Source organism: Rhamphochromis sp. 'chilingali' (genome assembly GCF_963969265.1).
Source record: "Rhamphochromis sp. 'chilingali' genome assembly, chromosome: 19".
NCBI classification, from domain to species: Eukaryota; Metazoa; Chordata; class Actinopteri; order Cichliformes; family Cichlidae; genus Rhamphochromis; species Rhamphochromis sp. 'chilingali'.
Window position 1 is genome coordinate 23,221,471 of NC_137946.1, and position 12,779 is coordinate 23,234,249.

The 12,779-nt window shown below is 43.1% G+C and overlaps 1 protein-coding gene across 2 annotated transcripts in view; it reads right to left on the reverse strand.

Moving 5' to 3' along the window:
• Nucleotides 1-12,779, reverse strand: part of dpysl3 (dihydropyrimidinase like 3) — a 36,562-nt gene that overhangs the window by 22,717 nt on the left and 1,066 nt on the right. The gene's annotated exons all lie outside the window — the stretch shown is intronic.

Sequence of the window (12,779 nt, forward strand, 5' to 3'; positions counted from 1 at the left end):
ATGTTAACCAAGTTAATGATCAATTGTTGCGGCTCTACAGCTGTCAGTTTAAATGGTGGTGAAAAGCAGCTTGTAATGAGTCAAAGGAAAAATACATTAGTTGCAGCTGCCCACAAAAAATTAATGCCACCAAATCTGATTCTGCAAAATCTGAAATCTGATCTTGTCTCCTGGTCATGACTTATGGTGTTAAATATGAGACATTAGTTTTTGTAAAATGTTGTGATGTATCAATGAAGTTGACCTCTGATTTTTGTAGATTAAAAAAATTATTTTGTGGTCTCAGTAGCTTTGACATTCGCCCACTCAGTTCTAATCAGTTCATCCTTGAGTCCCATGCCAGACTCAAAGAAAATCCCTCAAGGATTCAAAAGCTACTGGACTACCTCGGATCTCTAAAATTGGAAGTTTTTTTGTTTTTCTTTTTTAATCACTCGGAACATATGGTTAAGAGTCACTGCTGTTTCATTAACATGAATAAGAATCACTAATATAAATATTATTGAATTAATAGTCAGATAGAGACCTGCTTACATCAGCAGCATCAGACAAGAAGAGGTTTTACCTGATTTATAATACTGCAGCGATGGGTGTGCCATCATGCATGGGTGACTTACTGAAGTGCTTACATCCCCTCCCCCGTCCTCTCTCTCTGGCACGCACACAAACACACACACTCATTTTACCCTTTTCAATTTCTGGCCACTGGCTGATGACAACATGCAGGAGACCGCAATCACTTAACAATCAATAGCTTTCCATTTCCGTTACAACCCAGTAACTGGCCATTGCTGAATTGCTCAGGACTGCATTTCACATTAGATTCTTTTTACACTCAGCGGAAACTAAGATGCTGAAACGCTTCATGCCAGCAGCTCATGTCATCGGTGCAATATCTAACAAGACAGATATTTTTAAAAAGCAAAAAGCATGCCCAAAAAATTGTTTCAATAATAATACAAACCATGAACTAGACGCAGAATGCGTGGCCAAACTGTCAAGCCTTTTTAAAGACACATAATAAAAACAACGCGTTTTCCACTGACATTTCTTCATCACACTTCATTAACAGAAACTCAGACTCAACATTTACTGTGGCTTTTACATCAATTCTGTGACAAACAGCCACAAACTGTGACAGTAACCATTTCATCTGACCACAAACAGCAATGTTGCTCATATTATTATAACAAATATATGTCATGTGACATCATGGCGGGTGAGATTGTTAAAGAATAGATATGGAATATTTCAAAATGTGTGTTCTACATCACATTCATGATTATCAAAACAACATACAAGAAAGAAAATTGTAAGTAGTGAGTGAAGGGAGATAGCTCATCACCTCATTTCTGAAATTCTTAGTCCAACTTTTGTCTGTTAGTCTGTCTATACCACAAGACAAATGTGGTTTTGTAATAGTGACACTGGTGGATTCCAACCCTCTGTGCTATCCTGTGGTTACGGGAATAAATCAAAACATTTGTTACATCTTTAACGAGACAGTACTGTCCACATAATGAACTCATGCCACAGCTGTTACTTTTTGCTGCAGCTTCGACAAGAACTATTAAATATCATTCAGTGGCTAATGTGGTATTCACGAGTCCTGAGTCTAAGATTGGACTGCATAACCACAGCGGGCTTAAGATGGTGGATTCAGTGCACGGCTAATAACATGCTTTGAAAGTCTTGATGCAAAAAGGAGAGTAAAGACAGCTTAATGAGGTCCTAAGACAAAGAAGACCTCATAATTTTACTTTTTTCTCTAACTTTGTTGAGCAAAGTTGCCTGTGCTCACACATAGCTGAAGAAAGGTGCTGTAGACTAGTCATTGTGGATTTTCTATAATAGCCATTGATTTAAGTTTCGAAAATACAATGTCTGGCTACTGTTTTGAATTAACTTCTTCTCTTACGGGATCATTCGACTGGTGAGGGACCAGAATTTCCAGGTTGACAACATTCTTGACCCAGACTGGTTACTGGTGGGTTAGCCTCCCATGTGTCCAATTATGAGCTGGTCCCTTTCATACATGCGCAACGCACGCACAGGGTTGGAAGCAAACAGTCATCTACACATCATTTACAGCCACATGCCAACGTAGGCTATCATTAGGAAGCTATTCAGTACAAGTAAATGTTTCTGAGAACAAGCATAATAAGACACTTAAAATGCCTACACGGATATTTTTAAAGAAGCTAACAAAGGCAAAATGGCTAACACTGAAGCTAGCTAAAGCTCAGAGCCAGGTAGAAGCAAACAGCTTCGGAAAGAGCTTCAGTATGAGCAGACAAAGGTTGAGAGCAATTACGAGGAAAACTAAGGTGTGTGAAAAAGAGAAAAGGGCCCTGTTGTCTGCTGAAGTTATAAACATAATGGAAAATGTAAGTAATTGGTATTTCAGAATCAGAATCAGAATACTTTATTGATCCCTGGGGGAAATTATTTTTTGTTACAGTGCTCCATTTTAAACCAACATTAAGACAAGACAGACAATACGCTAACTAAGAATAGTACAATATATACATATATATACATACATACATACATAAGTCACTCATAAATAAATAGTTGGAAAAGAAACATGTGTAGTTGTAGCAGCAAACAGTGTGTTAAGTGGATGCGTTGTACAGGGAGATGGCCACAGGCAGGAATGATTTCCTGTGTCGTTCAGTGGTGCTTTTCGGTAATCTCAGTCTCTCACTGAACGAGCTCCTGTGACTGACCAACATGTCATGGAGTGGGTGGGAGGTGTTATCCAACATTGTCTTTATCTTGGACAGCATCCGCCTCTCCGACACCACCTTGAGGGAGTCCAGCTCCATCCCCACAACATTGCTGGCCTTACGGATCAGTTTATTAAGTCTGTTGGCATCTGCGACCCTCAGCCTGCTCCCCCAGCATGCAACAGCATAGAGGATCGCACTGGCCACCACAGACTCATAGAAAATCCTCAGCATTTTCTGGCAGATGTTGAAGGACCTCAGTCGCCTCAAAAAATAGAGACGACTCTGGCCCTTCCTGTAAAGTGCTGTGGTGTTTTTAGCCCAGTCCAGTTTATTGTCAATGTGTACTCCAAGGTATTTATAGTCCTCCACAATGTCAACACTGACCCCCTGGATTGAAACAGGGGTCAAGTGTTTCCTGGTCTTCCTGAAGTCCACGATCAGTTCCTTGGTCTTTGCCACGTTGAGCTGCAGATGATTCTGCTCACACCACGTGACAAAGGAGTCGACCACAGCCCGGTACTCTGTCTCATCATCCCTGCTGATGCATCCAACCACCGCAGAGTCATCAGAGTCATTTGTTTTGTTATATAAATCTGTTAAACCTTCTTTTATCTGGTAAGGCAAAATATGCCAGCTATAGAAACTATTTTTTAGTTAATTATTTGTACTTCATTCCTCTTTTGTAAAGTTTCATTGTCATTTCTTTTATTATGAAAATAAAAATGTCATAATAAAAATATATTTTTTGTTTTCATAAACTTAATTTCTCAATATGTACCATACTGGAGTTTACAGAAAACTGGGAAACAGAGCATTTTATCCATATCAGTGCTAAAATAAATAATTTAGTCACTAAGCTGTTTCCTGACTGAGTCAATGGTCATACTGAGACAAAACCACGTCTTCAAGCCACTTAAAGAAGTCCAGACGCTTTTCTTTCCAAGCTCCTTAGACTTCTAAAAATCTAATGACATAAGAAGAAAATGTTTATTTTACCTTAGAAGGGTGATAAATGCTATTCTGGTTTTTTTGGGGGATTTTTTTTTTTTTTGGGGGGGGGGGGGGGGGGGTTGTGGGATTTGGCTCTTCAGAATATGCACAAGAGACATGAACGATGTTGATCTTGATCTTGACTTGCTCTTCCCAGGGTCACTAACTATGTCCTCATTTGTCAATCGCATAACTATTGCAGCACCGACTCTTTGAAATGGAAAGGTCTCCCTGGGTTGGCAGTAAATAGTAGCCACTATTAGAAATTACACATTTGCAAGGACTACTCCATGCAGCCGATTCAGTACTCAAAGTGTACCAGTTGTTTTCCTTCCAGTTTTTTTTTACAGTTACTATTTATGAAAGTCAGTACACCAGTATAAGTATATACTGCACTGTACTTGCATTGTTATATATAAATATAAAAAAAACACCCAGCACGCCCCTACGGGCGGTTTATCCTTCAAGCTCGGGTCCTCTACCAGAGGCCTGGGAGCTTGAGGGTCCTGCGCAGTATCTTAGCTGTTCCCAGGACTGCGCTCTTCTGGACAGAGATCTCCGATGTTATTCCCGGGATCTGCTGGAGCCACTTGCCTAGCTTGGGAGTCACCGCACCTAGTGCTCCGATTACCACGGGGACCACCGTTACCTTCACCCTCCACATCCTCTCGAGCTCTTCTCTGAGCCCTTGGTATTTCTCCAGCTTCTCGTGTTCCTTCTTCCTGATATTGCTGTCATTCGGAACCGCTACATCGATCACTACGGCCGTCTTCTTCTGTTTGTCTACCACCACTATGTCCGGTTGGTTAGCCACCACCATTTTGTCCGTCTGTATCTGGAAGTCCCACAGGATCTTAGCTCGGTCATTCTCCACCACCCTTGGGCGCATCTCCCATTTTGACCTCGGGACTTCCAGGTTATACTCGGCACAGATGTTCCTGTACACTATGCCGGCCACTTGGTTATGGCGTTCCATGTATGCCTTGCCTGCTAGCATCTTGCACCCTGCTGTTATGTGCTGGATTGTCTCTGGGGCATCTTTACACAGCCTGCACCTGGGGTCTTCCCTGGTGTGATAGACCCCAGCCTCTATGGATCTTGTGCTCAGAGCTTGTTCTTGTGCTGCCATGATTAGTGCCTCTGTGCTGTCTTTCAGTCCAGCTTTGTCCAGCCACTGGTAGGATTTCTGGATATCAGCCACCTCCTCTATCTGCCGGTGGTACATACCGTGCAGGGGCCTGTCCTTCCATGATGGTTCCTCGTCTCCCTCCTCTTTCTTGGGTTTCTGCTGCCTGAGGTATTCACTGAGCACTCGGTCAGTTGGGGCCATCTTCCCAATGTATTCTTGGATGTTCGTTGTCTCATCCTGGACTGTGGTGCTGACACTCACCAGTCCCCGGCCCCCTTCCTTCCGCTTAGCGTACAGCCTCAGGGTGCTGGACTTGGGGTGAAACCCTCCATGCATGGTAAGGAGCTTTCTTGTCTTTATGTCAGTGGCTTCTATCTCCTCCTTTGGCCAGCCTATTACCCCAGCAGGGTACCTGATCACGGGCAGGGCGTAGGTGTTGATGGCCCGGATCTTGTTCTTACCATTCAGCTGACTCCTCAGGACTTGCCTGACCCTCTGCAGGTACTTGGTGGTTGCAGCCTTTCTAGCGGCCTCTTCATGGTTCCCATTTGCCTGCGGGATCCCCAGGTACTTGTAACTGTCCTCTATGTCTGCAATGTTGCCTTCTGGTAGTTCAATCCCCTCAGTTCTGACTACCTTCCCTCTCTTTGTTACCATCCGACTACACTTCTCCAGTCCGAACGACATTCCAATGTCATTGCTGTATAGCCTGGTAGTGTGGATCAGTGAATCGATGTCTCGTTCACTCTTGGCATACAGCTTGATGTCATCCATGTACAGGAGGTGGCTGACAACTGCTCCATTCCGTAGTCGGTATCCGTAGCCAGTCTTGTTAATGATCTCACTGAGGGGGTTCAGGCCTATGCAGAACAGCAGTGGGGACAGAGCATCTCCTTGGTAGATCCCGCACTTGATGGTGACTTGTGCTATGGGCTTGGAGTTGGCCTCTAGTGTTGTACGCCACATCCCCATTGAGTTCCTGATGAAGGCTCTTAGGGTCCCATTGATCTTGTACAATTCTAGGCATTCCAGTATCCAGCTGTGGGGCATTGAGTCATAGGCCTTCTTGTAATCAATCCAGGCAGTGCACAGGTTGGTCAGTCTGGGCTTGCAGTCTCGGCTGACTGTTCTGTCTACCAGTAGCTGGTGTTTTGCGCCTCTGGTATTCTTGCCAATTCCTTTCTGTGTCCCACTCATGTATTGACCCATGTGCCTGTTCATCTTAGCCGATATGATGCCTGACAGGAGCTTCCATGTAGTACTGAGGCAGGTTATTGGTCGGTAGTTGGAGGGGACCGGTCCCTTCTTGGGGTCCTTGGGGATCAGGACCGTCCGACCTTCGGTTAGCCATTCCGGGTGTCTCTCGTTAACTAGCAGCTGGTTCATTTGTGCTGCCAGACGCTCGTGGAGTGCAGTCAGCTTCTTTAGCCAGTAGGCGTGAACCATGTCGGGCCCTGGTGCTGTCCAACTCTTCATACTGGAGACCCTTTCTTGGATATCTGCCACTGTGATGGTTACTGGACCCTGTTCAGGGAGGTCGCTGTGGTCTGCCCTCAGATCCACTAGCCACTGAGCATTGCCGTTATGGGTTGCGTCCTTCTCCCATATGCTCTTCCAGTATTGCTCCGTCTCCAGCCTTGGTGGTGCTGTTCTCTTATTGTTCCCTTGCCACTGAGAGTACACCTTTGCTGGTTCTGTGGAGAACAGCTGGTTTATTCTCCTGCCTTCTATCTCTCTGGTGTACCTCCTCAAGTGGCTGGCCAAGGCTGTGAGTCTTTGCTTGGCAGTTTCCAAGGCCTCAGGTATGGACAGCTTGCTGTATTTCTTATGCACCTTCTTTGTCGCACCTTTCTGCAACTCCGTTAGTTGGCTAACCTCCCTCCGTGCTACTTTGATCTTGCCCTCTAGCCTCCTTCTCCATGGAGGGTACTGCCCCTTGTGGCTGTTCAACTTGTAGCCAAGCATCTCACTGATCACTGCTGCCGTATTGTAGATCAGCTTGTTAGTGTCGGTAATCGTGGTTGTAGGTATTGTCCGTAGTGCTGCATTAACATCATCTAGCAGACCTTCTGAGGGTACTTCACGTAATCTTGGTAACCGGCTACGGGGGATCCAGGTTTCAAGCTTGGCCATGATCCTATTTTTCAGGTCAGTTCCTCTCGCACTCAACGATCCTTCTCCTATCGCACTTGGGGCTATGTACCCAATCTCGGGTGGGGGTGATGATATCTCCCCCCTGACCTGGCGTCCTGACTCCTCCTTGCCGTAGCATTTGTGTTGTACCTCGTCAATCTCTAGCTGTGAGAGCAGTCCCTTCTTTCGAATGTTGGAACACTGAGCTACTAGTTGTTTCGCCGTCATTGTGGATGTTGGGTATCGAAGAATCCATAGGTCCGTCATCCTATTCATGTAGCCCCTTCCGCCGGGGTTACTTGCGTAGTAGCATTCCAACAACGCCCTGTTTTCGTCTCTTGCCCACCGATGCCTTCTTGTTCCAGTAGCCCATTTTTCGTCAGGGTGCCCTGGTTCCTCAACACCTGACGCGGACCTTGTTGATCCGGGCGACGTCCGAGCCGGCATGCCTTCATATTTATCTGTCTCGCTCATGTCTGCGGTAGGCTCGCTTAGCATAGGGGGTCTAGCCTTAGGACCCTTACTGGATACAGACGCCCCCAAATGCTAGGGAAAAAAACTGGTTAACTTTAATGTCTCTGAACGAAAAATTAATATCGGATGATAAATTGGATTTTCAAATCACGCTATGAGAATTGGTCTTACAAATCCTGTGTTGGTTGGGTTCTAAACATACCAAATCATTCATGTATTAGAGTAACTAAGCTTTGCAGGTGCCAAAAAACATAAATCATTAAAAAAATTCAGCATCAAATCAGCAGAGCTTAAATTACATTTGTCTTAAAAAATAATACATTACAAAAGCTTTCAGATGATTCAGTTTATTTCCTGAATGTGGCATTGAAACAGCTTGAAATGAAGAAATAATATTTTATACATATAGTTTTATTGGAAGATTTTCTGGATATGATAAAATTTATAATTAATACACTGTGTTTCCCTGCGGGTGACAATCTAAGCACAATTTTTACCAGAAACTTATGCCCACTCTATGAAGTGCGCATGACCTATTCTCAAAGCTTTGGCACTGATTAAACTGCTGTCTTAATCACTAATTTAGGCCAGCTGGTGGATTAGCGTTAACACAAGAATCATGCAAACATTACAACTATCTAAAGTCGCTCTCACAAGTAGTATTCTCAGCTCAAACAAATGTAGAGGCTGTTAATGCCTTTCTTTAAACTAAGCTGATGAAATTATGCTAGAAATCTGAATTATAAGGAAATGTGTTCCTTCCACCTGCTTTTTTTCTTTTGATACACTTCAGTCAGTAGTGAGATCTTTTGTCTGCTACAGATACAACTTCTTACAAGTGCTGATCTGTTATATTTCTGGAAGCAAAACACTGTGAAGTTCAGATGGAAAGAAATCCAAACAAACTTGTCATTCAGCTCTTAACAAAGAACAAAGTGCCAAAAATAAAACGCCTATTACTGCACGGGAAGCTGTCATTTTCTGTTACACAAGCCGGCAGTAATAAAAAATAGACAGCAGGATGTTGTTCTTACTACTATGCTGACATCGACACACACGTTTTTTCCACTTTCACCGGACTGGAGGGAGAAGCGCTCATAAAGTGGGATGCAAAGTACTAATATCTCCTTCATGGTGCTTAATGAAAGGGAACGGTCCTGGAAAACTCGAGTGCGACAAAATAGGTCAAAGGGGGTGAGGAGGAGGAGGACATTAGAGGAGACCTCCATTAGCTGTGGCAGAGATCCTCGTGTCTGTAAGGAGGGGGGCATGGGGAGGCAGGCGGGGACCAGTGGAAGAGGGAAGTCATCTTGAATCTGCACCAGTGCCTCTGCTGCAGCCCTGTTGCCTAGCAGTCAAAAATATTTACTGTTCAGCAAAAAGTGTGCAGGATTTTTTTTCACATTCTGGAAAAGTGAAAACAATGAGACTTATCCATCTAAATTAATCGCAGGGGCCCCTGCCAGTTAAGGTCTGGAATGTTGATCTTGTGATAGGCTGGAGTAGTGTAACCGTGCAACAATCTGGATCTGATTGGGTCAGACAGGTTGAATTTTTAACTCTCTCAGTCAAGAAGTTTGAGAAATGCCTGTTTGTGCGCATGTGTGTCAAAACACATCCCCGCAATGACAAACCGAAGAAGGGCTGTATTTTCCTGCCATCACAACTGTATGTTTGTTTCCATGGTGAGTTGCGCGGCAATGTCTGGGTGGCCGTGGGGTATTTTGTTTGCACTGAAGCCCACTTTGCTGCAGTCTGCATGGTGACGGTACAGTCTGGTGTGGCAGGGAGCTGATTTGTGGAGCGTTGACAGGGTGAACGGGTTTCACCCACAGATGCTCACTCCAGCTGGAGGGGATTACGGATGACATGTAACCGCCTGGAACAACACTGTGGCTGCTGTGAGTGGGTATAAGGAATAAAAGGGACCACACCTAGAAAAGTGACAGGGCAGATCTAAAACCCAAACGAAATGAAAATGCTGTAATAGAATGGACAGGCTTGGAAATAAGGAGTCGGTGTCAGGAAGGAGGCTTAGAAATAGGTAGAGCGTTTAAGGTCCTCCTGTGTAAGAATTAATAGCGGCTTTCACACACGAACTTCAGACAGTTTCTAGGGAATCAGGTTAAGAGGCAGCACACACTACATCCACTCACCACTAAAGAATGTACCAGACAATACAATATTCACACACCAGCATACTCCAGCATCGACAACATCAAATGGACCTCTGTTGAAGTACAGATGTGAAAACAGCTTACAAACGCAATGATTCCATGGCATCAAAACTCTATGAAGAGTTGTTTGTCCAGTTACAGAGTTAAAGGCCTGTAACTGGACAAACAACCTAATCATCTGATTCAGGTGTGTTGACCCAGGGTGATATCTAAAACCTGCAGGACACCGGCCCTTGAGGCCTGGAGTTGGACACTCCTGGCTTACAGTGAAAAAAAAGGTTATTTTAATGCAACAGATGCCAACCTCTGGGGCAGCAATGGGGCAGAATCACCTTTTAAATCTAAACATAGTGATATGATATGCACAAAAGTAGTTCTCTGGTGTCTGTGTAGCCCCCATTACTAATTAACCAACCAACTAACCAAAAGCTAACTACGCCAAGCATAATAAATTGCTATTCATTATATTTCCATTTTTTATTGCTTGTGTATATAGTAGATCTTCCATGTAATTAGCAAAGCCTGTTGTTTCCTGTTGTTTGGGGCCATAACTGCATTTCGACCGTACACTCTGTATAAAACGTGGATGTACTCCACGGTCATGGCTCCTTTTGTTGGGGAAGTTCTGTGTTGAAGCCGCAGCCTGAACATTTCGGCTGTGGCCATCTTGTTTTTTTGAAACCAGATGGAAACTGACTGGTCATACAGTAGCAATTTGTCAATTACAAGGTAGCCATGCCTTGATGCATAACCTGCTTTATCATCAAAGAAATTTAGTTTCAGCTGCTCTCTTACTCACAAGGAGTCACAAAGCAGATAGGTCTGCATGGTTGATTTGGTAGATTTTTAAACCAGATGCAACCCCAAAAGGATTTGAAGTGGACTCTTTCACTTGTTGGGAAATATGTAAACCACTACACTGCGGAGCCACTTAATGTCTATTAACATGATGCGATTTTAATAAGACTTGAAACTAGTTTAAGAACATAAACTCATTAGGAAAGGCCAGTGGCTCATGTGAGCAATGGGCTCATTTCCTCATAAACTTCTATACAGTATGACCTCATTTTGTAACTCAAGAGTTCGTCCCTTGCTGGCTATAACAAAGAATTCAAGTTCCTCTATACTGGCTTTAGCTCTCAGACAAGAAGGCTATGGCCATCTTTTATATACATGTTTATGGTTTAGATACAGAAAAGACAAAGACAACAGTGCTTCTGTTATTTATTTGAAAAACATCCATTACTTGTAACAAGAGGTTCTTGCTTTAGTCTGCTTTACTGAAACAACGTGACACTTTCAATTCTCCTGGCTTGTCTGCGTTTGAATAAACCAATAATGCAAGTATTGTGTGTTTGCATTTCTAAGAAGCTGATCAAATGGTTGGAGGGGAACTACTACTACCATAAACTCCAAATCAAACAACAACATGTGTTGTTAGTCCATACATTGTTGAACATAAAATACATTTCTCATAAAGTTATTGGAGGTGGGACTCACCAGACCCCCGACGATATGATACTATCACAATATTTCACTCACGATACAATATTATTGCAGTTTTTGACATTTGGTGATAAGCTCAGTATTGCAATAGTATTGCAATAACATCTACTGCAATTTATCACCTTTTTTCAACTGCAAATGATGTCCTCAAAATAAAAATTTGTCAATATCGGTTTTATCCAATAACATAAAGTTATCGACGTCGTTTTTGGGGGGAGGGTTTTTTTTGCTCCAAAATGACACTGTCAAGCAACACTGTCACTAAAACCTGCAATAAATGTTGCCATAAGATGGAATCAGTCTGCCATGAATCTGATATCAGTCTGCAATTGAATAAGATCAAGTGGAAATTTTATACTCTGTCAAGCTAAGTGTGTCCAGGGTCGTTTCAGCCAATTTATGGTAAGTTTGCTCGACTAACCTTGTCTCGGGATGACGGTGCAGAAGACGAGCCCTCTTGGCCCAGGGTCATCGCTTGTTGTTAGTCTAATATATTTTCAAGTATTTGTTATTTATTCATTTATTAATATCAATATTATCAATATTTTTATACAATATCGCCACACAAAATATTCCAATATGCCAAACTGTTTTTCCCCTACATCCTTAGAGGCTATGGTTATAACTTGGATGTAGGAAAGAACGTAGTACACCCTACCTTGTCAACTGGACGCAAACAGATTTGGGAGCAATCCACTCAGTGGTTGACCCAGACATTGTTTCAAATCACTTTTCAAAAGCACTTAAATATTGTTGGAATAGTCACTCATATGTTGAGATCAAACTATAATTAAATTCATAAAACAGTGAAAAGTGTGGTTGCTTACATCATAAATTACTCCCCTTCAACTGAAACTGCATGAAGCAGCTTTAGGACGTCCATGAAAAACTTGTATTGTGGTACTTTCTGTCAGTCTGTGTTAATGTGCCGCTTACAGCTGGAGCTCTTCTAAATCCACAAAAAAGCAAGCTCAGTAACCAAATATGATATATCTTGAGGCAATCAACCAGCATAGCTTACTCATGTTACTTTGGCTGGTGATCTGCTAAATGCTTTCTGTTACTTTATTGCTGCATGTGTGTGTATTTTTGACACAATTAGCATTCCCTTTGTATTTTTAAAACCCCCAAACCTACAAAACATCCTTTACCTTAGCGGTTATCGTCATTCAAATTGGCAGCACTTCTAGTGACTGTTAAACATGCCTTCACTATTTTCATAGATTTTCATATATTATCGACATCTCCTAATTTTACAGTAATAATGTAATTGTGTACAATTAGCTGAGGAGATAAGAAAAAAGCAAAGTCTCCCACATCTGAGCAACACACCCCGAACTGCAGCCTGAGCTTCAACAATGAGTGCTGGAAAACAGGCGTTTCAGATGCTCACACACAGAAAGAAAAAAAAGGAGAGGGAGAGGTTCCTCTGCAGTTGTAACACACACCAACACCCAGCTGGCTGGCTGTGTAACACCAGTCTGCCCTGAATTCAACCCCCCACCCCGCTCCACCCTGAATGCTCTGAGCCGACCCTGAATCTTTCTCCTTGTGGTGATGCAGAAATACAAGCACCCCTTCACAAGGCCAGCTTATCACAGATGGGCGTGTATTTACCCCACCTCTCTTCTCCCCCTG